Raw genomic sequence first — 22,748 nt, 5'->3', positions numbered from 1 at the left:
CTCACTTTCAGGCTCGTCCCCTTTGGTAGACTGCCTTGCCACAGCTGGCTGATAAATCTCTGCCTCCATTTGCTTAGCTGCAAAAACATAAAAATAAAATGGCACCTAATCTTAGGATTCAATGAAGTATTTTAACATAGTTCCTGACATATAATACATGCTAAAGAGTGGGTTTATTATTGTTGCCTGGTTTTGTCCATGTATCCATAGGACTAGAGACAAGAGTGGAGTAGAAGGAGGATTTCTGTGAGGCTAACTTCCTTTCTAGATGGCTTGGTATGGTGGCTTGAATGAAAATGGCCCCCATAGACTCAGAGGGAGTGGCATTATTAGGAGGTGTGTCCTTGTTGGAGGAAGTGTGTCAATGCAGGTGGGCTTTGAGGTTTCAGATGTTCAAGCCAGGCCCAATATCTCATCACTCTCAGCTGCTCTCCAGCACCATGTCTGCCTGCATGGCATGAACTAAATCTTGGAACTGTAAAATAATGTCATAGTGTCCCTTCATGGCAACAGAAACCCTAACTAAGATACTTGGTCTAGTGACACAAGAGATGAGAGCAAAGCCGATGTGGGATGGGTCCCTCCTGACCTGCAAAGGAATCACCTGGCAAAAGTAATGATAGAGGGAACCAAGTTACTTCATGTCTAAGACAGTGAGCGGTAAGCCATTAAACACCAGACTGAAGAAAGTGGAAAAACAGGAGACAGCAAGCCAAGGAGCCTGGGTTCTGGTGCTAGACCTTTCTCTGGGTAGCCTTTGTCTGTCCACTGTTCAGACAAGCATTTCCCCATCCAAAAGGAGCCATGCATCAAGAGCAGTCATGTGTCACAACAATGGAGATCTTTTCTAAGACATCTGTATAGGTGATCATGTTAGCACAGTGTGTGTTTCCTTAGATGAACACAGGAAAGCAACTTAGACGAGCCTATTGCTCTCTGGATGAACATAAAAGGGGGCAGTAAAAATATGGTTCCATATGTAAAGACAGTGCCTCTGAAAAGACTGGGAGTTGCTCTGAATGAGAGAGTAGTCAGCGTGTGGTAAGTGACTTGGGATATTGTCATATACTGTGCAATTTGACTATGCTTCACTTATAAACAATTTTTTTTCTACAGTAACAAATCAATCTTGCCTTAACATACACCTTAACTTTATAATAAAGATAGTTTTAGACAATTTCAAGTGTTCGGTAACTGTTAGTTAGCTTAAAACACACAATGTTCTGCTGTTCAAAAGTAGTTCTTCTGTTTTATTCTTTTGTCTTATGTTTTATACTGTTTGTTAAAAACCAAAACACATATGAGCTGAGGCCTACACAGGGTTAGGATCATCAATGCCCCTGTTTTCCATCCCCATGCTTGTCCCAGTGGATGAGCAGTAACCATACAGAGCTATCATCAACCATGGCAAATGTCTTCTGAAGTTCCTCTCCATGGTCCTGGCAGAGGCTTCTCATAAACATCTTTGGAAGGGTCATGTGTATACATGTGTGTGATGCAGGTGGTATGTGTAAGCATTCCTGCGTGGTTGTGAGTCTGGATGCACTTGTGTACACATGTGTGAGGGCCGTTAAGTTGACATGAAGTGTCTTCCTCAATCACTCTCTTCATTTACTAAAGCAGGGTCTCTTCCTGAACCGAGAGCTAGTCTACCTAACCAGCTTGCCCTGGCATCTCCCATCTCCCCTCTAGTGTAAAGCAGCTGCCATGTCCACTCAACTTTTTATATGTGCTCTAGAAATCCAAACTCTAGCCCTCACAGTGATGCAGCAAGTGCTTTATACCCCAAGCCATCTCTCTGGTACCCACAGCTAGCATTTTTTTCGAAATGTAAGGATTTCACTCTAGAACAGCTATAAAGGTATGGTAAATGCTTAAACCAGTAACAGTCACTGGCCAGCTGCACATAACTAGATGTACACATAACTAAATGACTAGAGGTTTCTACCAGCATCATCACAATCATGTGAGTCACACACTGTGTTATTTATTATGACAGCTATGTCGGTAAGTAAGAGGGATTTTCCTGTTCTGTGGTAATCTTAGGCCAATTGTACATGTGATCCACAGCATGCAGCTGTGGTTTCTAAAGTCTGCTCAAGCCCAATCTGCTTTTAACTTTTCAATTCTTTGGTTAAAATGCAACAATATTACCCAGGCTGGGTAAATCTCACGGACAAACTGAAGAAAGCTCCAGCTGTCCAGTAGTCGTCCCTGTGTGCACGCAGCAGTGGCAAATATGTACAGAATAGGGATTCGGGACGTGTTCTAGGCACCTTTCCAGCAGCCCATACTTACCTGAACTAAACCAACCACCTTCACTAGAACTATCGCTTAAAACTTTCATCATGTGAGCACTGTCTCCAGGAATCAGGCCTCTGATACACAAAACTCTAGAGAACAAATTCAGATCATTACAATTCTGTCCAGCTGTTTATTCAAGTAGTCTTAAGTATAGTACTAAAACCCCCAACTGTGGTTACTGAATTCTGTTTCTTCTCTTAGGTCTGTCTCAGGTAAATGTGTTTGGGAGCTTTGTAAAAAGTGAGTGTGCATTTGACTGATAATACCCGCTGGGTACGTAGGCCCTTTTTCATTATAGAAATTCCTTGTTCTGTAATAACACTTAAAATTGGTTTTGGCTAATAATGATAGAGTTGTTCTAGCTTGCATGTGGTTACCTACTGTATCTATTTCCATCCCATTACTTTGTTTTTAGACATGAAATGTGCTGCTCACAGGTAGCATAGAGTTATATCTTGCTTAAAAAAAAAATTCCAATATGCTTATTGTCTTAGTTACTGTTCTTTTGCTGTGGAGAGACATCATCAAGGCAATGAATGAAAGGAAACATTCAAATGGGGCCTTGCTTAGAGTTTCAGAGGGTTGGTCCATGACCATCATGGCAGAGAGCATGGCAGCAGGCAAGCCAACAAGGCACTGGAGCAGTAGCTGAGAGCTTACATCTTACTAGCAAGATAGAGGCAGAGAGTGAGAAGATCTGATCTGTCTTGGGTTTTGAAATTTTAGTGACTCACCTCCTCCAACAAGGCCACACCTACTAATCCTTCCAAAATAGTCCACCAACTGGGAACCAAACATTTAAATATATGAGCCCATGGGTCCCATTTTTCTCCAAACTATCACAGTACAGTAATCTTTGCCTAATTATTGGCTTAATGGCACATCCAAATTTAACATAATGGCCAAGCTTTTTTATTTTAACGTCTTTGTCTTGCCTTGTATTTCCTTTGCATGCAAGCATCTATTTCCCTTTTATGTCCTTCTTTTGTTTTAAGTATTTTTCCCTTAATTTTTCTATTACTTTTAATTTCTTGTCTTTAATTCTTCCTTTCAATTAACTAACAGTGGAATCATGAGTTATTTACTTGCTCTGTGGATTACAAAATGCATCTTTAACCATCACAACACCCTTGAAATTAAGTATGGTTAATGCTAACTTAATTATAGTAAAATACAGCAATTAAGCTACAGTTAGTTCCATTGTTTCTTCCTCGCTTCTGCTGTAGGTTCCATATAGATTACATGTCTACACTATAAACCCAACATATAGCACCATAATTGTTGTTTATGAAATCTACTGACTGTTGGGAAAATTACCAGAAGAAAAATAATGGAATACATTTATGTGTTCTTTCATTGCTTTCTGCCTATTTATCATCTCTTAGGCTGTTTGTGTATTCCTGTGAGTTTCAGCTGTTGGCAGTGTCATTGCCTACAGTCTGTAATCTCAATACTAGGAAGCAGGCAGTGACAGGAAGCTTTTGGAGGCTTTCTGGCTAACCATTCTAGCCAATCAGTGAACTCTAAATTCAGACAAAGACCCAACATTGACCTCTGTCTTCCACACAAACACATTCACAGGATACACACATTCTCTCTCTCTCTCTCTCTCTCTCTCTCTCTCTCTCTCTCTCTCTCTCTCTCGATACACACACACACACACACACACACACACACACACGAGAGAGAGAGAGAGAGAGAGAGAGAGAGAGAGAGAGAAGAGAGAGAGAGAGAGAGAGAGAGAGAGAGAGAGAGAGAGAAAGAGAGAGGGGGAGAGAGAGAAACATACATACACAAACTACATCATTCTTCTGCCTCCCAGCCTTTCTTGCTTATGTTCAGCACTCAGCAGTTACATTTACTACTATTTCCCTGTATATAGTAAGTCTTTTATCCTCTGTGATCACCCAAGATTTTCTGTGGCAGTTGACTTTCTACTGTTTGACTGTAAGGTGTTGGTAGGTTACAGTAGGTTTGTTGTGGGATGTCTTTCTGTGTGCTGTGAATATATGTGACTGCCATTGGATAATAAATAAAGCTTTTTTGGCATACGGCAAGAAAGCTTACAGCCAGGTAGGAAATTCAAGCAGAGAGACAGAGAGAAGAAGGGCGGAGAGGAGAGAGATGCCAGCTGCTGCCCAAGGAGCAACAAGATGCCAGCAGACGAGTAACGCCATGGCCATGTGGCAATATATGGATTAATAGGAATGGGTTAATTTAAGATGAAAGAGCTAGTTAGCAATAAGCTGAAGCCATAGGCCATACAGTTTGTAATTATTATAAGCCTCTGTGTAATTATTTTGTAAGCAGCTGTGGGACTGCAGGGTCAGGCAGGACCCAGAAACACCCGGCTATGTAGGCTACTCTTCAGATTTACTTCTGGTTCAGTAGATTTTTAGATATGTTTTTTCCCCTTTTACCAATTTTGGGGAGGTGAAAGGTATTATTTCTTCAAAAGGTGAATTCTTTTACCACCCTCTTTTCTCCTTCTACATTTCTCATTCCATGAATTTCTCATTGCCTTTTTCTGGTTCTGTCTCACAAGTGTTTTCAGATCTTCTCATTTTCCTCCCACTTTTTTTTCTTTCTCTAATCTGAAGATTGGATGGTTTCTACCAACCTATCATCACCTCTACTAATACTTCATTCTCTTAACTCAAATCTATTACTGAGCACAAGCACTATGATTTTCATCTTAATTATATATTTCAACTCCATAATTCTATGTGCTCTTTTATAGAAACTCTCAGTTTTGTATTGAGACTTCTTATTTGCTTAATCGTTCTCATTTTTTTTTCTCTTTCATTTTGAAATGTTGGTAAAAGTTACTTTGAAGCCTTGGTCACATAGAAACTTGCAAGAGTCTGCTTAGGTTGGATGTCTGTTGATTGACTTGTTTTGTGTTCCTGAGTGTGGGTTATACTTTCTACTGAATATTGGATATATTTTAGTCAATATATTGGAGCAAATCCATCTGAGCTCTAATACTCTACTCTAGGCTACTCAAGCTTAGTGTCTCATCACAGCATGTATCCTTACCTGACGGATTTCCAATGTTCAGAAGTGAGTGGTTTAGAAAGAAAGATGGAGGATGCTGAGGATGGGGAAGACACAACAGAGATGAAGAAGGAAGAAGTTGAAAAGATGGAGGAGGAGAAAGATGAGAAGGACTAGACACAGCAGAGATTGGGGGTGAGAAGAAATAAAAGACTTATTTTTTGACCCTCAGGTTTTTTTTTACTGACAAAAGTAATGTTACAGGTTGTTGTGAGCATTACATAAAATTGTTTAGCTATTTAGTTACATTTTATAAATGCAAAACTATTACACAAAAACTATTTTCAACTACAATATTTTATTATGACTTTTTTCCTTTAGCAGACAGATAATTAGCTACCCCCAAATGTGATAATCTGGGATAAACAAAAAATGAACAAAGACCATGCAACTAGAAAAATCTATGTCCTATTTTATTGATATTCGTGAGAGACCTGCCCTTTCCTGGATAGAGATGGGAGAGGAGGGGATTGGAGGGTGGGAGCAGGGAGTTGAAGGAACTGGGAGAGGAGGATGTGGAGGAGACTGCAACCAGGATGTAAAATAAATAGATGAATAAAATAAAAAAATAACCCCCTCCCCCCAAAAAAAAGATCTATGTTTTTGGTTAACCAAAGGAAGGAGAAAAAGAGAAAAGTGTAAAATAGAACAAGAATGGGAATCTTACAGGAAAGAAAAGAGGAGAGAACAGCCCCCATGCTTCTCCCTCTGTCTCCCTGGAACAGCATCCCAAAGGTCACAATGAGGGCTGTTAACCTTGTAGTCAAAGTTTTCAAGATCCCTGGGAAGCCCAGCAATCAATTTATTCCAGCTCTGTAAATAGGACCCCTTAGAGAGTCCAGAGTCACAGTAGTTGGCAAAAGAGCAAAACCATTGACCTTCCTGCAAAGCAATGAGAGAGGTGGGGTCATGTCCAGAAAACGAATTTACTCAGGGCCTGTCTCCCTTTCTTACTGTCTTGCTGGGAGTGTGCTGGCAGAATACTGGCTTACTGGGGAATTTGGTTTTGCTTCACACTTAGCTGGATTCTGGTGGCTTCAGGGAGCCACAGTCTGACTAGAGATCCAAAGAATTGCAAAATAAAACAGAAATGGGAGTAACCCTGGTTTGTTCTGAGGCTGCCAAGAGACAAGAGTGGCAAGGAAAGGCAACTCATATGAGTCAGGGTAGCTGTTTTCAGCTTGCCATCTTGTCTCTGGAATGGCTTCTGGCAACTATTAACTCTTCTTAACTTTTGAAGAGCGTATCCACATTCATTATCTCAGTGTTTGATCATGAAAAATATTCCTAGACACCCCCAGGTCCTCTCTTATAATTTCACTTTGAGTATTTGAGTTTTATCTTCATAATCTAAAATGAATAATAAAAATGTATTTCATACAATATAAGCACTTATAAATGAGTCCGTCAAATCAGTTTGATACCCAAGCTTAAATCTGAGCTAATAATCACAAATAAGAAGTATTGTGCTAGTTGTTTGAACTAATAAGAAGAGAATAAATAATGCTTACTTACCAGAGGCCAAACATTGTCACTCAGAACAACTGGCACTAAAGCAGCCATCACCACTGAAAAGGACAATTCATTTTTATTTTTTTTAAAAAACTCTGACCCCTTCAGTTGCTTATTGGTTCTGTAATTTTGTTTTTATCTGATGTATGAATGTTATTTGTTTTTACATAATAATACAAGTATGTCTAGTTTTAATATTTATATTAGTGAGGACATTATAAACATAGTTCGCATCAACAATGTAGAGGAGAAACACAGACAAGGATATCAGTGGTGGAGAAGAGGGAAGAGGAGGAAAGAATAAAGGATGGATAGAAGGAAGAAAGGAACGAAGGAGCAAAGGAGTGAAGAAATTAAAGAACAAAGGAAGGGTGGGTCACCCTGTTGACTAAAGCCAGCTCAGACAGGTTGAATGACAGGTCCAAGGGGGAATCTCAAAAACAAAATCATTAGCCAGGAAGTGGACCTCTGGGCCACACCACACAGCTGCAACACGTAGGTTTCTTTACAAGCAAGGAAGGGGAAAAATGATCAAATTTAAGCATAAGAAAAACTGCAGGGGCAACTTCTCTTGCACCCACCCAACGGAGTAATCTCCCCTACTGTATTTCGGTAGATAGTATGTCAGCCTTAACGTAGAGAGCAACAGCAAAACTGCTCTGACCACCCCACCATGAAGCCTGAGCACACAACAGCATCACATACCAAAAAGGACAGCAGCATTGTAGTCACACATAAAACGTTTGAGCCACAACCCTGCCAGTAGCACAGATAAATACAGGTGGCATTTGTCAAGAGCACTGTTTTCATTGGTTCCTCACAATGCCCTATGATATCTTCCCACTTCACTAACTCTTACTATCCAGTTCTCATGAACTTGTACCATCTGTACAGAAGAAACACCTTCTGCAGATTAAATGGTGCCACACACCCCCCCAATATACTTGTCATAATCCCCAGAACTAGTCAATGTTACCTTCTGCAAGGAAGGGAACTGTGAAAATGTGAATAAATTAAAGATTGTGAATAGGGAGTTTGTCCTCGATATTTCTGGTGTCCTCCACATAATAGCTCTTGGAAGGGAGTAGCAGGGGGATCTAAGCTAGAGATAAGACAATGGGAGCAGAGACCATAATAACGTGGTTGTTGACTTTGAGCATGAAGACAATCATCATTGAAAGCTTGGAAGTGACTTGTAGCAGCTGGATGAGATCAGAACAGTTTCACTGCACCTTCACCCGATTCAAGGAGGCAAGAAGGAATAGCCAGTTGCTGAAGATTCTACTGGTGCTGAGCAGGGAAAGCATCTCAATGGTGGGAACATCATTGTAGGTGGGAAGAGTTACGGTGGAAGAAAACACCATTGCAGTATTAGAAAGCATGGAGGAAAGCCTATAACAAAAAGTGGAATTGCTTGATTACTGATAAGTTATATTAAAGTCCAAGAAGGGATAATGAGATCCAGGAAACGCATGGCTAAGTCATCAAACTGACCAAGGTGCCTTTACATTTTCCATGGCTAAGAATATAAACTTACTGAGATACCCCTCTGCTATATAGTAATATGTTGAATCAATCATCTGAACACTCACACAGGGTAGATCTCTTATGTCAATGTCAAGACTCTGGTAAGGAAATTTGTGTTCCAGAAACAAAAGATGTGGATAGTTGGATAAATGACCCTTAGCTTGTTAGTTCTGCTAGCTCTGCTTAGCTCTGGGAGCATGTTGCAAAGGCTCATGCTTCCCCAGAAAGAGCTAAAATTTTTGCTACATGGTAGATGTTATAGAAGACCAAGACCCTCTTCCAAAAGGCAGCAGGTGCCTCTCACAGGAACAACTTTGACTTCCTTTCCTGGATGCAAGGCTGATAACTAGGACTAATCTGGGCAATGAAGAAGGAAATGACTCTATAGCAAAAATATCCAAGGATTAGCAAGTTTCATTAAAGCCAGGCAATCAGAACTAGGACTGGAATTTAAAGATGCTTAATCAAAAGGATCATAATATAAGGCTAGATAAGGAGCAATGCCCCCATTGGGATTTATTGTTATTATTATTATTATTATTATTATTATTATTATTATTATTATTAAACATCATAGGAGGAAATTGGGAAAGCTTGCTACTGGCCTGTGGAGTAAAAGAGGTTCTTAGAAGCCCAGATAAAAGAAAGCTAAAACTGGTGACACGAAAATGCCTGCATGGTCCAGGAAGAAGTTAAAAGGAGCGAAGAAGCAAAGGAAAGTGAGCACACTAGAATAGGCCTGCTATGGAAAGCCAGAGCCAAAGCCCCAAAAGATCATGGCTTATGGAAGGACCTGGAAGGTAGTCAAGGAGGCTTGCCCTTAGAGGAATAGCAGAGAGGGTTTACAGAACAGGGTATAAGAAAAAAGAGATGAGCCAATATGACTAATCATCAATACCCCATGCAGTAGCAGTGGAGAATGAGGTATAAGGATGCTCACCCTATCAACTTGCTATCCCTTGTTCAGCACCATAGCCTGTGTCCATATTCAGATTCTTAAACATTCTGTTCATTGGCAGCCATTGTTGGATTAACTGGACGGCAGCCTGTAAGTCATTCTAACAAATTCCATATATATATATATATATATATATATATATATATATATGATATTGATAGATAGATTGATAGAGAGAGAGATGGATTCATCCTATAAGTTCTGTTACTCTTGAGAACCTTGACTAATACAATTAGCCTCTATATTTGGTCCTTTTTTTTGGAGAAAAATGTTGTCACACTAAGAAAAACCAAACAAGGATTTCTGAAATAACCCATCACTGTTCATAATATCAAATCAAAACCAGTCTCTCATGCTGGAGCCAGTTTCAGAGATCAGTGCTATCCCTAAAGACCTTCTGAATGCAAGAATGATGCCACCCTTCTAACTTCTACTCACCTGGAAAATTCAGCATGTACAGACACTGGTGGATGCTGATAAATGGCTACAAACTAGTATAGGCTTAACCCAATTGAGGCATTAATCACAGCTACTGTGCCAAGATAGTGTTTTTGTTACAGAAGATTGACAAAGCTTCAAGTGTGTGCTATGTGGTCATGGATTTCATAGATGTATTCTTTTTTTATTATTCTGGCAGGAAAATAGAACCAGAAATAAGTTTGTACTCAAATGGGATGGAAAACCATATCCATTATGGCTTTGCTTCAAGACTATGTCACACCCTCTCCTAACAAGAGACATGATCATCCTAGTCATCTCATGGACATCACTGATGCCTACAGCGTTAATGGCACTCTGCTGCTCAGACAGCATAAAAAAGAGCTCTTCTGGGCCATCACCATAATACATAAATGCCCTAGAAGGTGGTGGATAGCTCTGACAAAGATTCAAGGATCTGCCACTATGGTAATGATTTTAGGGTATCCAGCAGTCATGGGTTTGCCAGGAGATCCCTTTCAAAATAAAAGACAAACCACTGAATCTGGAAAGTCAATAAAAGAAGGAATCCTAGTGCTTGGTAGGGTTGGGGGATCCAGGAGGAAATATTGCACATACAGGAACCTGTCCAACACATGCATGTGTTTTTAGTGTTCTGTCATTCAAAATCAGCTTTGAGTGGCAGAAAAAAAGGGGCTCTATGGAATTTACAGGCTACAGTGTAGTCCTACAACTTGAACCCCACAACCTGGAAGATGCTGTGGTGCAAGGACAGTGGGGAAAGACACAATATGGAGTTTGGGAGAAGAACAGAAGGAAAGTCACATAATCCTGGGATTCTAGACCAAGGTTGTTCTCACCACAATCAAGAATTACACATCTTTTAAGAAAATAGTTCCTAGAATAACACCAAGCCCAATAAAGAGAATGCTTGGCCATGAGGTATAAAGTGACCAAGTGCCCTCCAGTAGGGTTGATTGTGAAGTTCTGTAGGACCTGCCAAGTCCTGAGTCAGACATGCACAGCAGAAATCATCATACTGAGAAATGATGCATCTAAGACAAGTCTGAGTAGGATCCAAGCAGGCTGTGTGTACAGTGACTCAGAACCCCATGTCAACAACCACAGTCATGCCATCATTTTGCCATCCCAGCTAGCTCATACTCATAGTCACATGGGAAGCCAGTATCTCCAGCCAAAAGAAGAAGGAAAGGCCAAATCTTGGTTCCCGTATGGGCTGGTTTGGTACGTGTGTACAAGCCAAAAATGGACAGTGGTCAAATTGCATCTCCACTCACAGTAGCCAGGAATAGAGCACAGAAGGAAACATTTTCAGTCTATGGAAGTATGAACAATGTTCCTATCCATCTGTGAGTACACAGAGAAGCAACCCAAAGTAAGACAAGGAAATATACAGATTACTGGATACTCTCCAATCTCCCTGCCCATCTCACTGGCGTTCATCTATATCTATGCTTCTCATGATCTAGCAGAAAGATTTAACCAAATGTTTATCTGGATAATCTACAGCAAGTGAATGTATTTCTTAGGATGCCAGCTGCCTATCTGAGCTGCTAGAAATAAATGCCTGCCTTAAGTTACTATGTTGGGGGTAGAAGCTAAATGAGCTGTGAACAGCTTTGTATAGTTAAGGGCCATTTTTTTTTTCTGCTGAATTTAGCAACTCCTCCTATGGATGTCTACCTATAGGGGTCTTTGTTCAGCGTTACAGCTCAAACAAGAATGAGTCCAGCCCTCTCTTGTGGTCACCTTTCAGGGATATGGAGACTGCTATCCCTAGCCAACAGTCCCAGTCTTCAGTCAACAGCATCAAGTTCTCTCACTGTCAAGTAGATCATCTTTCCATTTCCTCCAGTTTCAGTGTTCTCATGAAACCAGGTATCCATACTGACTCCTGCCTGAGTGACAGTTCAGGAAACCAACGTTCAGGTTCATCTCAAGAACAGAAGGATCTTCATCTTCATGGCTGCCAAGATTCCATAGCTTTACCTTAGCACTTATTCATAATACCAATACAGCTGGATCTGGGCACCCATCACGATGTTTCTCCCAAGGCTCCATCCCCAATGGTCACCCTATGCTATACATATGTAGCAGTTTGAGGGTGAATTTTGCCATCGCTTCAGAATTTGAGTGAGGAATATCTGCCTTTAAGATTCCCTCACTGCCTTCTCATGTTAGGAATCTCTTTCACTCAACTCCTCACAGATGCCTGTAGCAAAACACTGAGGCAATTACCCACTTTTCATGTTCTAAATACCTGGAGTTTACTCACATATCTGGTGGCTCTGCTCCTCAGAAGTGTCCAGGCCCTTTGCTTAGCCCTAACTGCCCTGTATGTCACAACAGTTCCCAGTGATTTGGTACAGTTGTAACCAAGGAAACACAAGAGACTAGGAGGCTACTAGGAAAGCTTCTCCATGTGAGATACTTAATAAAGAGGACAGGGGAGGGGAGGGGAGGAGGAAGGAAGGAGGGGGAGTGAAAAAGGAGAATGGGAGTTATTTTATTAAAATATATGTTTCTTTGTTTGTATGTTTGTTTGTTTTCAGTCAAGGGTGCTTGCTTACCAAGGCACAATGTAGGGCATCAGAGTACAACCTTTTCTCTCTGAGCTGTCTCACTGGCCTGCAATCTGAGTTCTTGATAAGGTTATTGAATTGTAGAGTTCACCAACTCTGGGGCCACAGTGCTCTGTGACCCCCAAATGGAGGATTACGAGTCCCTGGTAGTGTAAGTGCTACCCAGCCCAGAGCTCATCCTTGTTCCTGGAGACCAATGATTGACACTCCCTTAGTTAGCTTCCCTGAGTTGCCCAGTATCTGCACTATAAATCCCTTTCAGCTATCAGATTTGTCCTGTTGGTTCCTGTGCCTTAAAACTGGAACCAGAATGAAGTCCCCTTTGGAAGATAAAGCGGCGAATACATGTGAGGGAAGGATGGTTGCACGTGTGTCACTTAGGCTAAAAACAAACGGTCACTTATGTATACGGAGGTACATTAATTGCTGAAATTGAACTAATGAAAGAGACGTAATTAGCTTCTGAGAGCCGAAGAAACCAAGTTGATCTCCTAATGAGGGCTGAATAGGCCTCTCATTAGCCACATGGCTGAGGACAGACATGGGTGCTGGGCTCAGAGGAAATGAACAAGCTGGAAGGCAGATGGGTTCAGGATGCCCTGGGTCCTGTATACTCCAAAGCACTTTCTATTGCAGGCTTCAGCGAGCCACTGAAGAGAGAAACAGGCCAGCTACATTCAGGTAGACATTTCTCCACTGCCCCCACTCCAGTTTGCAAATCTACTTCCTTCAAGTGCTTTTTGTCCTTTCAGTGAAAGGGACCACCAATTTGCCCCCAGGAGCACTTTGACTTTTGTATCCCTGGATATACAGTATGGATGGACCACCAGCCCAAGAAGCAGCCAGGGCCATTGCTAGGTACCACCTAGGCTCACTGAATTGATCTCAGTGGGTTATGGGATCCTGTGACTTACCACCTAAGAATCCATCAAAATATCATTAGCAAACTCTTGCCACCTCCCAGTTAATTGGCACTTTTATACAAGCCCTTGGGAAAATGGAAATGCTTGACCCAAATTAATAAATCTCTAATTTTAACATCACAGGCAAGATAGTTTGGGGATGGATAAAAGCAGGCAGGAGAGGAGCAGTTGTTTCACACAGATAAAGCCTGCTTTTTCCTGCGTAACAACAGGCAAGAGCCTTTCTTCACCGACCGAGTTTAGAATGCCTTCCACAGTTCTTCCAAACTTCATTTCATTAGAATAGATTCCATTTCTACCAGGATAAGCCCTGTGCTCGGGGCAAACATAGTGTCTCCTGTATGTCTCCATCTCCGGAGCCCTGCACAACCGCAGGGTCTCAGTGAAGTCCAGCCAGTTCAGTGCGTGTCAGCAAACCTTTCAAAACACTTGTTTGTTCTCCACACTGAGCTACATGCCAAATACACATCAACTTGACCTTTTCAATCAAGCATTGGCACATAAAGATGTGAAGTTCAGAAAAATTAAGCAACCTGTTTAAGGTCCTGCAGCTGGTCAAGAATGAAGCTACCCTCAAGTCTATCCTTTGCATATTAATTAACACTATGTAACCCATAACCGCTAAGTCATGCTAACTTCATATGCCACTTTGCATACAGGTTAAGCATGCTTCCTTCAAAAATGCTAAGCTGCACTAGTTTAACTACAACACCAGATACATCCTAAGCATCCTATTTGCCAGCATGTTGCTTTCATATCACCATGCTGCACATGGTATCCTGGTTAGATTTTTGTGAACTTGCCCCAAGCTAGAACCTCAGTTGCAAGAATGTTGCCATCAGAACATCTATAGACAAGTCTGTAGGGCTTTTTTTTTTTCTTAATTAATGATGGATGTGGGAGGGCCCAGACCACACTAGGGGCCATGTCACTTCACTCCTGGGCAAGTAGTCCTGGGTGCCATGAGAAAACAGGCTGAGCAAGCGATGGAGAGCAAGCAAGTAAGCGGTGTTCTTCCATGTTGTCTGCGTCAGTTCCTGCCTCCAGATGTCTGCCTTGAATTCCTGGCCGACTTCCTTCAGTAGTAGGTGGTGACACAGAGTTGTAAGCCAAATCAACCCTTTCCTCTCCACCTTGCCTTGGGTCGTGGTGTTTCATCACAGCACTAGAAAAGCAAAGTAGGTAAGCATGTTATCTGAGGAGCCATGCTGATTTCATCCCACCATAGTCCATGCGTGATCAAGAAGCCATGTTTATTCAGACAAGTAGTGCACCTTATACACGCTTCAGGAAGACCATATGGGGGTGGGGTGGGGAGAACACCACACTTCAAAGCTTTAACATAACGCATAGCTATTGCTTTCTCCTTTTCACATTGTCCTTTCTTTGTAATGAAAGGTTTCTCACTTCAGACCCATGCAGAAGAAGGCAAGGTGTGAAGAGTCAGGAGTGCAATGTGGTGAAGAGCATGGATTCTGGGGGAGGGAGGGAGGAGACTTCACCATTTAGATGAGGGCTAGAGTTGTCCCTGACTACTTGTTTCCTTCCACTCACAGGTCTTCATATGGTCACTTAAGTAAAACCAGAGAGAACACACACACCAGAACACACAAAGGAGTCTGGCACCAAGTTAGCAACAATAAATGTTAGTCATTACTGTTACCCAAATAATAATAATCACAAAACCATGAGCCCTTCAAGTTCCAAGGGACTATAGGCAGTATCAATTTTCACTGCCATGTGAGATGCAACAGCCAACTAAGATTCCTTAGTGCCACTTCAAGCTGTCTGTACCCATGATACAATCACACCTGTGAGTGACCAGATGATGTTTGAGGTCTCAATAGCCAGATACTTGACAACAGACGTGGATAATAGGAAGTGGAATTTTTTTTCAATCATTTATGCTTAATGTCCTTCTTACACAAAGTATGGATTTGTCTAAATTGTAAAGTGATCCTAAAGTGGAATAAAACTATTATTTAAAAGTGAATAAAGAAATATAATTTGGTATCATTTTCTCCAACTTCTGTTACTATCCCAGCACATTCTAAACAGCCTTCCTGTTATCCCTGAGTCTCAAATGAATTTACATACACTTTTTTTTCTTGGTAAATAGAGGACACGCTATAGACCCTAAAAATCTATACATTTGCGGAACTTAAGGATCTTACCAGACAGTGTGTGAAAGACATGAGGAGGCTGGGGATGTGAGAGGATAAGGCATGAACACCCTGGAAAGCTAACACAATAGGTTGTGTCTGGCACTCATATCCATGGTTTGCTCTCTGTGGCTTCAGTTACTCTTAGTCAACCAAAATCTCAAAATATTCTGTGGAAAACTCAATAAATGAGCAATTTATAAATTTTTTAAATTGCATGCTTTTCTGAATAGCATGCTAAAAATCTTGCACTGTCCTCTTTTTCAATGTCTAAAACATTGGTTCTCAGCCTGTGGGCCATGACCCTTTTCACATGACCTTTTCATAGGGGTCAAATATCAGATATCCTGCATATCGGATATTTACATTATAATTTATAACAGTAGCAAAATTACAGTTATGAAGTAGCAACCAAATAACTTTATAGCTAGAGTCACCACAACGTGAGGAACTGTGTTGAGGGGTTGCAGCATCGGGAAGGTTGAGAACCACCGCTCTCGGTGTTTCCTGCTTCATTTTAAGTTGTTTATTTATGACAATTCTTGCCATTAGTAAGTGGCTGGAAGAACAACACAATGGCTACCATTTAAAACAAGTAAAGAAGATGTGCCTGTATCCCATATACACTCCTGGCCATGCATATAGTAACCATGAAACCACGGCTGTGGTCCCAACCCATGAGTACTTGTCAAGGCTATAGATTTGTTTTCATATCCAGTTGGAAGTGGACTCACATGAGGACTGATAAAACCAGGATTGGCTCTCATCTGCTCAAGAAAAGGGCTTGGACTTCATCTAGAGGGAAGGATGATGGTGAACTCCAGTCCCTCAAGCCTTCTAGGATGTGCTTTCAGAAGGACACACAGCATTCTTTGTCCTACCCAAAAGAATGGGACAAAGGATTGAGGACTCTGCATACTGAGCCCTCCTCAGCACTCCTTATACTCTGCCCTATCTGTAGGCAAGATAGACCTAGTCCCTAAAAATCCTGTGATCATCTGATGCCACTGTTATCTTTAACTTCTGAAGAATATGTTTTTTTTTTGGGTTTTTTTTTTTTTTTTTTTTTTTTTCCTGGAGCTCACTTGGTAGCCCAGGCTGGCCTCGAACTCACAGAGATTCGCCTGGCTCTGCCTCCTGAGTGCTGGGATTAAAGGCGTGCACCACCACCGCCCGGCCAAGAATATGTTTTTTAAGATAAGGTCTTATTTATAATCCAATCTAGCCTTAAAGTGGTAATTCTCTTGTCTCATCTCTCCTAAAAAGGTTTTTAAAAAGTTATAGATTAGGTGCCTGATAGAAACAGAGTCAGAATTTTACAAAGAAGGTATCATTTGGGGAGAATCTTACAAGACCTTCTAGATGCCAATGGGTAGAGGTAAAAAGTACATTCTAGAAGGAGAAAGCAGACTGAGGCAGCATTTGCCACACATCGGGATTTGCTAATTGGTTTTGTTCAGTTTTCTGACAGCATTTGTCCTCTGCCTGACCTGGCAGAAGTTGCCCCTAATTAAGGGGACAGACTTGATAGCCATTCTTGTCCTTCTGTCCCCAGCCTCCTCCATTACTTGGCCCTGTTAAATTTCCCCTTCCTTTTCTGCTCCCTCTCCAATTCCTGACTCCATCTATCTCAGTCTATCTTTTTTTTTCTCTCTTTAAGCCTTCTCCTCCTCTCACTTCATACAATGTAGACTGTATTTCATAACTGATATTTTTAATAAAAGAAGGAAATGAACAAGAGAGGAAAGTGGTTCTCTCGCTAAGTAGATCTATCACTATTTGAAATGCACATAAACTGAAAATCTCTCTCAGCAGAAAAATTTACCCCTAGCAACCAGCACCTTGCCTCGACCTGCAAAGTGATGAGGAGATAGACAGAGGAATATATATATATATATATATATATATATATATATATATATATATATATACACATATATATCATCAAAACTTTATGACTATCCTTATTTGCTATAAAACAGCACTGCACATGGTGAAAAAACATTAAAAGTCATATTAGAAAGGATAAAAATCTTACTCATAATCTTACCTGTGACCTGTACATTCTCTTGTCAATCCAAGAAAACTGTTAGTGATGTTCAGATTCCCTCCCAGTCTTCACCAGTATTCCCAGACTACGCATAATTATAATCACTAGTAAATTTTATTGAGCAGTGTCTATCCCTCCAAGGAACATAAGATGAAATATTTCCTTAGTGATACCAATTCCAGGCTTGTTCTCCAAAACCATAAAAGAGAAAAAGCAGTACCCTGCGCTTGGATCCATCCCACCTGCTACAGAACCTTTGGTGGCTCATGTTGGTTACTGTTTAGGATAGGAAAACACAGACTGTGGGAAATGTGCCTGAATTATCCCATTTTCTGTTGCTATGATAAAAATAACCAAAACTGAGCAAATCATAATTAAGAGTTTTGTTCCCCACCACCACCACCACCACCTCAGATTTTTGTAGACTGAGTAACCAAGGTCAGGTGGTTATATTGTTTGATCTCTGGCTACATGAAACCCTGGCAGATAGATAGCATCATGGCAAGAACCTGTGTGAGAAAGAGAGATCAGAAGAAGACACAGGAAGCTAGCGAACTGGAAGAGGCCAGCCTTTCTCTTTTAGTTATAATCCACCTACATAAGAAGTCACTTATGTAGCACTAACTATTTCTTAGGAGGATAGGGACCCCAATGGCCTAACCACCCTCCATTAGGCTCATCTCTTTAATAGTTCTACCATCCTCCACACCATCACATTGGGGAATAAGTCCCCAGCTCAAAACTCTTAGAGTGCATATTCAAGCCACAGTCAAATCTATGGCGGTACAAGTTAGATGACTCAATGACTGATGGAATTGGAGTGCAGAGCCTGTGGGTGGAAGCGGGCTCCTCATGGAAACAGAAAAAAGTCAATCCCAAGGATGGTAAGGATTAAAGAACCAGACTGTGACAGCTGTGGAGAGAAGAATTCCCTCTTCTCTGTCTGCTGCGGGTGAAATCGGGCCAATCTCCACACTGTGACAACTTCAAAATGCTGCTCCTGGTCACAGAGATGTAGAAAGTGTCCCTGGTGAGGAACCATCTGGAGAGGTCCCCAGATGCCCTGGATCTGATGCCCCAGACCTGTGCTGTAGTTATAAATTATTCCTCTTGTTGCTTTTCCTCTCTATCATTCCCTAAACTTTCAGTATGGATGCTTAAAGGTTGCAGAGTGGACTTGCTTATATGAATTAATTCCCTCAGGCTTCTAGAAAAAAATGACCACAAACTTGGCTTAAAACAATATGAATGTATTCTCTTGGGGTGCTGGAGGCCAAAAGTCCATTCTTAAAGGTGAAAGAACTGTTCCTCCATGAAACACTCAAGGAAGAATACTTCTCTTCACACATTTCAGCTTCTAGTTTCTGGATGGTTCTGAGCATTTCTTGGAGAGTGGCTACATTACTCTGATTTGCCTGTCTTCATGAGCCCTATTCTGATCCTGTAATTTTTTCTCTTCAACCCTTTATAAGAATACTTTTCACTGTCATTTAGGTTGATTGTACACCAAAATCCTTAGCCAAATTATTCTACAAAGATTTGTTCACATTAAAATCACAAAATTTTTCTGAGGGGGACCATTGGACCTGCTACCTATGATTGGTGTAATTAAAGGCAGAAACTGTACTGCTTTTGAGACTGAGTAAATAAATGGAGAGCAGTGTTACCACTCCTGTAGCCAGAGTCATGGGAACAGTAACACCAGAAGGGCACAGCTGGCTACCAAGGGGTTTCCAAAGGCACCAAGAATAACAGAAAAATCAGAGGAGATGTAAAGCCATGATAAATATGGAATCCCAGTCTCTGAGAATGGCTATGAATCAGCAGGGCAGCCATTAAGCACACAAAGCCTCTGTTACTGATTCCGGTCGGTTCTGAGTTACTAACCCTGTCTGACGGCTGACCTTGCCCTAGGACAAAGCCAATAGCAACTCTGAGGGAAATAGAGTACATCATTAGACCTGGAAGGGCATAAATAAAAAAGAAACACTGGTGTCCTGCCCCTCCTTTCCACTGGTTCTTTGGGACAAACCATGTCGGCTTTCACACATGGGAGGACTCAACCTCAGGAGAAACTGGTGGCACCACGAGAAATCAAGAAAGCCTTTCTCCATATTTCTCTTCCCTGCCTACAACCCCCAGTGTGCTCTCAAAGTATAATAAGTCAATTATTATAATAAAAGAATAAAAGTCAATTATATACAATTAGTACAAACTTCTTTAAAAGTGAGTTCAAAGAATAATTTTCTCATATAAAAACTGGTTCATGCAAACCTGAGTGACCCCATATTTCATTTCAAATTTACTGGAACAGTAAATCCAACAAGATGATAAAGTTAGTTTAAGTGAAAATTCGAGAAGTGGGATATGTACAGACAATGGAAGAAAGATAGCCAGAATATGAGGGCTAAGTCAGACACAAAACTGGCCCATATAATTAAAGCTAAAGAAGATAAACTGAAGCTATTCAAGACCACTTTACAGTAGGCAGGAATTATATTTACCGATTGTGTGGGAGTTAAACCATAACTTATATAACATAAACAGTACAAGCCCTGGTCAAAGTAGTACATTAACGTTCCTTCTCTCAGGGTGTTGTTAGGTCATCTTTGAATGGAACTACACAGTGTCCCATTAGAGCGTGGAAAGGACTTGTATTTATCCTTTCTCAGAATTTCAGATTTTGTATACTTTTCCTTAAGAGAGACTGGAATAGCTTTAGTAATCTAAAATAGGAATAAAAAATGCAAAAGTACAAATATCAGTTATTTACTATGAAATAGATCAATGATACTAAATGGAAAAAAAAAACAGGTAACAGAAGGAATTGAGCTAAGAAAGCAATTCATGATTTGGAAGATCATGTTGAATAAATCTATGGAAATAAAGAGTAAAAATAAAACTTAATAGCACATATTTTTATAAATTAAGCAAGTGGATAATAGAAGTTTAAGTACTAGAAAATGGTTTAAGAGAAGTCACCTTCAGGTAGAGGAAAACACATATAGAATAGAAACTTTGACCTATTTAAAAGTTCCTATATGATTTGAGCTTCTGAACATTTATTGATGGCCTTAAAACAAAGCCCATGGATTGGGAGGGGTGGTCTACTATATACAGACACATAGAAAACATAAAAGCTCACAGAAAGAAAAGTGTATCATTTAAAAAGCAAGAATTTAATTGATACAAATTTTATTAAAAAAACACTGAATACAGGGAGACAATGAAGTATTTTTAAAATATTCAGAAAAAGAAGATAAAATCTAGAGAGTCGATGACTACATGCAGTCAGTAATTTTTTTCAAGAATGAGAGTAGAAGAATATCATAGGGATACAAAGCCCTATCATGCCAAAGAAAAGTTCGTATTAAAATCCAGGTAGAACAAAGCACTTGAGTAAAGAAAGTTATGTCAAAGACAAGTTATAAAAGATGTCTGGAATAAACTAATCAAAGTTTTCATAAACAGAAAAATTCTGGACAAATTAAATGTCATGGATAGACACAAATTATAGAAATTCTTAAGTTAGCCTTTGGATTATTATTATACAATCACTATCAGACTGTATATTTAAAATTCTGGCAGAGCTCTGAGTAAAACAGTACTGAAAATCAGAAACATGAAGAAAATGTATTGGGCAATGTCTAGCCATAAAAGATGATGTATCTTAATGTGACTCAAATTAGAATAATCAGAAAATGTGATTACGAATGAAGAACACCTCCTTATATTGATAAAAGTTTCAAGTCACCAAAACTATTTAGTTATTTCTAGAACTACTAATCTGAGGTAGATAAGGCCTAAAGCATTAGTCCATGCCTTAAGCTAACTAGAGCTCTGAAATGCGCAGTAGTATTCTAACCGAGTGGACCCTGCAACTGGAACCTCAAGATGACCACTGTTGACATGTGACCCAGAGCCAACCAGAAAACACCACAGCAGCTGGAAGCAGAGCCCATAAAAAAGTACACACATGCATACCTCAGTCCTTTGTTTGATAAACGAAATTGCTTACAACCTCTCAGATCCTGTGTCATTTGGTTCTGTGTCTATTCACCCCCTGTCCCTGGGATCAGAGACAGTGGGACCCCAGCTGCAGAGCAAGCAACACTAATCTAATAAAGTAGTCTCAATATATTCAAAGGAAAATTTATAGATAAGTTATCATTGCAGTAGGGCAGTGGTTCTCAACCTGTGGGTTGCAACCCTTTTGGGTAAATATCCTGTATATCAGATATTTATATTGCAATTTATAACAGTAGCAAAATTACAGTTATGAAGTAGCAACAAAACAATTTTAAGGTTGGGGGTCACCACAACATGACAAATCATATTAAAGGGTCAGAGCAACAGGAAGGTTGAGAACCACTGCAATAGGAGATTCCAATACACTTCAGTAGAGAAGGCTTGTCAAGAATGAGATGATGTGAATAGCACAATCTCCTTGACTCAAGGGACATCTAGAGAAGGCCAATAACAGTGTAGCATATATGTCCAATGATGTGTGAAGTTATCCGCATAGTTCCATCATGTGCTAAGACCACCAGACCTACATTATATATCTGACAACAGACATTAATTTGAATATTAACAATACAGCCCCACAATTCAAAACTTGAAAGTATATTGTGCTCAGTTTGTAAGTTAATTACTCACAATACTTTATCTAGTTATAAGATTCAAATTTCCTATTTTTGAATAATGAATTGGCAAATTTTTTACATTTGTAGGGTATAAATTGATGTTTTGACTTATGCATATTTTATGACATAATTAAACTAAGCTCTTAAATATACCCCACACCTGATATATCTGCCATAGTTCAAAATTTACTCCTAGCAATGTTGAAATGTTTCACACACAGTTAACTATGTTTAATAAGATTTCAAAAGAAGGAGGAAACAATAATTTTTTTTGACCATCACTCCCTCATTCTCACCCAACCTCTGGTAACCAATATTCTCCTCACTGCTCCTTACAGTTAGATGGATTTATATTCCATTTACAATTAAGACTATGCAATATCTGATATTTTGTGCCAGACTCATTTCCCTTACTGTATTGTTCCCCAAATTCCAAATATGTTGCCACAAATAATAAAGTTTTTCTTTTTCAAGAATAAATAGTATTCCATGTGTATGGAGAGGAATTTTCCTTTTTCATTGTCTACTGAGAAACATTTAGCTTATTACATTATCTTGGTTATTGGGA

At 40.2% G+C, this 22,748-nt stretch overlaps 2 long non-coding RNA genes across 2 annotated transcripts in view; both read right to left on the bottom strand.

The window, feature by feature from the left end:
* Positions 1–12,134, bottom strand: part of LOC121832350 (uncharacterized) — a 47,341-nt gene extending 35,207 nt beyond the window's left edge. Inside the window, exons 1-3 of the long non-coding RNA XR_013042512.1 lie at positions 12,093–12,134; positions 6,877–6,929; positions 2,299–2,393 (exon numbers count right to left, since the gene is read on the bottom strand). This is a non-coding gene — a long non-coding RNA (uncharacterized LOC121832350). The remainder of the gene's footprint in view (positions 1–2,298; positions 2,394–6,876; positions 6,930–12,092) is intronic.
* Positions 12,135–12,170: 36 nt separating this feature from the next.
* The window catches only part of LOC143267420 (uncharacterized), a 36,489-nt gene continuing 25,911 nt past the window's right edge, over positions 12,171–22,748 (bottom strand). The window contains exon 3 of the long non-coding RNA XR_013042513.1: positions 12,171–14,487. This is a non-coding gene — a long non-coding RNA (uncharacterized LOC143267420). The remainder of the gene's footprint in view (positions 14,488–22,748) is intronic.

This window comes from Peromyscus maniculatus, chromosome 9 (assembly GCF_049852395.1).
Source record: "Peromyscus maniculatus bairdii isolate BWxNUB_F1_BW_parent chromosome 9, HU_Pman_BW_mat_3.1, whole genome shotgun sequence".
Classification (NCBI taxonomy): domain Eukaryota; kingdom Metazoa; phylum Chordata; class Mammalia; order Rodentia; family Cricetidae; genus Peromyscus; species Peromyscus maniculatus.
The sequence above is the reverse complement of the archived record's forward strand: the minus strand, read 5'-3'. Positions and strand labels throughout refer to the sequence as shown.